Here is a 6000-nt window from a genome sequence, read left to right as displayed (position 1 = left end):
GTCAAGACAATGGAAACTCAATAACTGTTGGCATATTCTTGGTAAAGCTGATTAAAAGGTATAGGCGTTCCGTCACTTTGGATGGATATAAACTTTCTCCCTTGCTGTTAACTTAATACTCTTTTGGTTGTTAAATGCGATTCTGAAAACGATGAAATGTGGATTTTATTTTTCATTTCAGATAGAAAACCAATGCACTGTTGATTGCGGATATATATTAAGAAACACAGACTATGAGTGTAATGTTTCACTCGAGCAGTGCCGATGTATTAGGAAATGCATGTTCTTGTCAAAGCATGTTGGTGATAAGAGTATGGTAGAAATGGTATTGGTTTCATTCATCATCTGGATATAGCATATGAACGTGCATATTTTCTTGATTAGCCTTTTTTACATTTGTCAAATAATAGACTAAAATTCTATGACAGGATGTTAATAACATATGTTCTACATATGTTTTAGAAACCAGTATCCATTTTTATTGAATGAATAAAACCGATAGAGGTATTGACGACTAAAAATGCAGGGAGTCTAGGTTTGAAAGCAACTCGAGCATTTCAGTATTTATCATTGAAGATATCCGTCATCAGCATTTAAAGTTGATAAACATACCTAGTTTTGTTATATAGTATGTCTGCACTGTGCTGTTTGTGGAGTTTTGTGCTGTTCTTCCATGTTTCTTGTCTGTGATTTTTTGTTTTTGTGTTCTTTGTATTTGGCGTTTACCCTGTGCCATTAAACGGGGTTTAAGTTTAAACTTTTTGCTACTGAGCTTGTTTCTGTAGTTTTTCACATAAGGATTGGTCCCACATAGGAAGCCTTATACACTGTGTCATGCTATGAAACGGAAATTAAATCTGGTCTTATGGAGTTGTTTAATATGCATTTAAAGACGTCTAATACATCAGTGTCAATTTCTTCTTCTGATAATCTCGAAAGAACTGTTCATAAATCCAGCAGACAAAGGAAACATCTTCGACCTACACATTAAAGGTCTTCAGGAATTACGTCCCCGCATGTTCAAAACGTAAAAGGCAGTTTGTAACATCAGGAAACATGCTACCCTGCTATAATCGTAAAATCACCGGCGGCAATCATATATATATATATATATATATTATATTTAACAAGAATCTTAACGGCTCCAAATTTAGCCCACATCTTTATACTTTTATAAATAAATATCGTCAGACAAACGCGACATATATGACAACCTTTTACTGTCTTTAGATTTGAAACGATATATATTTATATTTATATACTAATAAACAGAACATTCGCCATTTTGCTTGTCCTGTGTAAACTAATATGACAAAAAATGGTGGCAATATATTACAAATCAGATTATCGTGTCAGACGTCTTTGTACTTTGCTTTCTTATCTAATGCAACTAAGTGATTTGTAAAGAGAAGATAAACATTTATGCTCAGAAGTTTTACACACATATTTCTTCGAACAAGCAAATTTACAATAACACAAAGAAAACTTCGAGCTCCGAAGTCAAACATCAAATAAGGTTCATGTTCATAGGCATAGGGTCAGGGCCTTAACGACACCAAACTAGGGATACCAAAGTGCAACCACCACACACAGACCACACACGCATCAACATGGCTTTACCGATAAATGATAGGAAAGCTGCCTTGGATAGATGTAGCTGTAGTTTATATGAGCATAACCTCGAGCTTGTCCATTTTTGTTATATTTAATCAGAATTTTAATGTTTGTTTTAAGTGACTTTGATTGCCAAAATAATGAAATTACAAAAACCTTCTATATCGAGGCTAATGCATATAGCGTATTCATTCCAACATTTTTTTTCAAAAGTTTAATGGGGACCTAGATAACGGTGTGTGAATTAACCATTTTTCTTTCAGAAGTTTTACCGTTGTAAGACCTTTATTAAACGAGGAAGTGTCTGCATAATTTATACTGTGATAGGGCTATTCATATGTAAATAAATGATAACAATGAAAGAACGTACTCAAATTGCTTCTATGCAAAATATTATTTAATCAGAAAATGCTTAGTTTCGCGTTACATTGTTGGATGCTGAAGAGGTTCTGCCATGAGACAGAAAGGTACGCCTGACCGTAAGCTTGATTACAATGCCAGAGAGGTAACTTAGTGACATAAATACAGCCCTAAATACAAGGACAATTACCGAGACAAGACTGAAACATTCAAGTTCCACTGAGTTTGAGATCAAACATTCTTTCAATAAAGGGCAAAGGATTTGTTCAGGTGGTGAGGCAGAACCTACATAGTTTAAAAAAATAGTATTATCGGTATGGATGAATTATAAGTCACTGTAATGGTCTGCCGCCAATCTAGTTGTAGAAGCTATCTTATTTTGGAATTCTTTTTTCTGTAATAACAGACGACAAATAAATTACAATTATGTAAAAAAATGCATGTTTAGAGTACCGACAATTTATTTAAATAACTTGTCTCCACATCAATTTATATCTGTCAAAATGACATTTTGGTATTGGGATACTGGCGTTGATAATAATTGTGTTATCACCTTTAATTTTCAAAGCCTTGTTATGCTCTGTATACGCGTTTTGATGTGAAAAGTCCCACAATTACATGATATATTTAGATATTCCCCTCCCTATGCGATTGATTATCGTAATTCTAATATGAACAACTTTTTCTGTCAGTCTAAAACAATTGTCATTACCGACGATTAATGATTACTTTGGTTGCAGAGCACCAGTCCCTGTGTTTTTTTCTATTTCAGTTTATTAAGTAAATGTTAAAATTAGTTATACTATCAAGCGTACATTTTCGAACTCTTCTTTGTCTGATTTCATAATGCCTTGCATCTATAAAAAAATAAATCAGTCTTATTACATTCCGCATCTGAGTTTTATTTAGATGTCAGCATTTATCTTTAATTTAGTCAGAGTAGATGCACCGTTGTAACTTGAAATTGCTTCACAAAAGAATGACACTTTGTCATTCGTTTTTATTCACCTTTCGGGTTGAACATTTCTAAGCTTTTAGTCGGTATGGGGGTCAAATTTATGTAAGGAATGGTTTGACAATAAGCGCTATACCTTTTAACACTCCGCCTCCTCGGCCAACAATTTATCTCATATGGTTAAAATTTGGGATATATTTCTCTATTGGAAGAATCAGAGTGTTGATATTGCATTAGATCGAACAAGGCTTGCGGTTAAATATGTTAGAAGTGCCTACATTAAAAACATATAATATATATTTTCATGTGAATGACATATTTGCACTTTTTCTTGTGTAAGAATAAAAACGATAACTATATGTCCGATTAGAATTGACATACGATGTCATGTACTTTTACAGAAATGTATGAAATGTCAAACGGTTTCTTTAGGTTTTTGATCACAGCAAATAGTATTTTTTATTTGACATATTTAAGCATTTGGCACACATAAATGGCCAGTTTAGTTTCCACCTTGACTCGTCCGGAAGCATAGGAACGTATACTCCTCCATGAATACCTATTCGACTTCGTGAGTATGATGAACAAACGTTTAATGGACTAGTTGTGTATAGGGAATTTATTTAAAGATAGTAGCTAAAACCATTTCAATAACAGCGCATTGTAATATACCACTGTTGTGTACAGGATATTGTTTTCAAACTTGTGTGCAGGTAGGGTCCGACTTAAAAAAACTTGAGAGTATCGTATCGTACCATCGATTTCAATCATTGTTTTATTCTGAACTGCTTAAGTTAAATGTATTAAAATTCGAACAGTTATACTCTAGAAAAGCATTTCGATTTCATGGTAATAATATGAGGTGAAACACTTTTGAAAGGAAGTTTGAACTCCTTGAAACACGCGAAGTAAACGAAAGGTTTAAAATAATTATTCTTACAAATTGTTCAATTATTAAATGATAAAATTCAAACTTTTTCTGCAAAATAATTATTCTTTCAATGAATGGAACGTGTGTTTTATCGTCTAACTGTCTATCATCTTAACGCCTCCAGCAAAATATGTGCACTTGTTGTGTTCGTTTAGTAAGCAAATTAGATTTGTTACAATCGATATATTGAAAGCATGCAGTAATTTGGATTCTTGTTCACTAAACTAAGTCTTATAATAGTATTTATTACTTTTGCTATTTATATTTCTTTTTTTTTTTGCATTAAGTTATTTTTTGGTTTTATGATGGATTCGCGTTAAGTAAACTAGCTATTTGGTAGCTCCGGATGCCCTAGTCATTAAAAATAGATATTTCTGAAAACAGATGTATTTTTAAATGAACAGTTCTGATTTTTACCATAACAAAACATTTCGCTTTGCCGAAGAGATTTGAATTGCCTACTAGGATGGATTCATTTTGCTTTGGCGATAGTGTTAATTCTTGCGATTACCGTCCATCAATATCGAGTGCCATATCCTAGCAAAAATATATTTGTTTATAATGCATTGGAAACAAAAGTAAAATGCTCAGCGACAAAGTGGGATTTCTTTTTTACTGACTATTTACCAAGGGTTGTTACTTTTGACGGGGATGTTTGTGAAGTTTGTGAAGTTCACTATTTCTGGTCGATTTCGTACGGTAACATTTATCTAGTTCTTCGAATGATATATAATGGTATAAAGGAGATACAGTACGTAGATTTGTGTCATCGTTTATTGTTTTCAATGATTATATATGTTATAACCTACCACAGTATATAATATGCAGCGTCTGGGCAATGCATCATTTAGTAACAGTCTTCCGACAATATAGCTACATCAAAAGGAAGCGGGATGAGATCTAAATGTTTATTTTCTCTTCTTTTGTAGTTATTTCGATACCCAAATTACAATTTGACATATATACGGATGTCTATAGATGTTAGTGCGGAAGGTAATCTTTATTGAGCAGTATTTCTTGCAAACAAAGTGTGTGCGTCAAGGCTGTGTTTGTTTTTCAGAAGTGTGGTCAATCTCTATGAGGTTATGGAACAAAAATAAATACAAGTGCGCCTCCGACGAAACGAGTCTTCTGTTTTTCAGGGCATAATTCAACAACTATTACATCCATAGTTATGAGCCTTGATATTCGTGTTCGCGTTATCTCTGGTAACCTGTGTACCTCGTTAAATTTAAATATGTAGAGCGTTATCTTTAAGCTATTGCCAATTATATATTAAATGTATATAGGCAGATCTTTCAGACTGTAACACATGGTTCGTTATGTATCGAAATGAAGGAATCGCTCTTCTTTGGGAGACATTTAATACTGGTTTCAATGAAGGCATAATACGCTGCAACATATATTTTTAATTCTGACCAATCCGACGGTCGTCCTATGTCGTAGATTATATAAAAAACATATTTCGGAAGAGAGACTTTAATATTTAAAACAAACAAATATCAATTTATAATAATACATGAACACAAATTAATCAGTGCGACGTCATCAAATTGTGTACTTATTGGGGTTTATTGGTTAAAATTGTTCGTTATTCATGTTGTTGGATATTTGACTACACATTTTAATATTTGTGATTTGTTAAGCGCTTTATCAGATTTAAAACTTGATAACTGCTAGCTATTTTTGTCATTTTCTTTTGAAACTATTTATATGGCGTATCGTTGACATTCCACTCTGAGTACTTTTGTTGTCAAACGATGGGTTCAGAAAGTGGAATTAAATTGGTAATAATAACACCGTTTTAAGCATGTGATAAAAAGATCTGACACTCGTTGTCATTTTAAACAAGATTTTTATTAAACTCGTCCATGAAAGTTGTTAAATGACAACTCGTGTCAGATCCTATATATACAATACATTGTAAAGCTATAGAAGCTGTCTAAATGAGATTTGCGTTAGAAAGATACATTGTTAATAGCAGTAGATGAATTTGTAAATCGATTAAGCGAAAATGAATGAGCCCCCAAAAATGTTGTCATTGCAATGTTGCAATGCACGTACTATACATTGTATATATTGCTTAATAATTATATAGTATATATATAATGAGCACTTATACAAATATATAAGCGTATAT

The sequence above is a fragment of the Mya arenaria genome, chromosome 6, assembly GCF_026914265.1.
Source record: "Mya arenaria isolate MELC-2E11 chromosome 6, ASM2691426v1".
Classification (NCBI taxonomy): Eukaryota; Metazoa; Mollusca; class Bivalvia; order Myida; family Myidae; genus Mya; species Mya arenaria.
The sequence above is the reverse complement of the archived record's forward strand: the minus strand, read 5'-3'. Positions refer to the sequence as shown.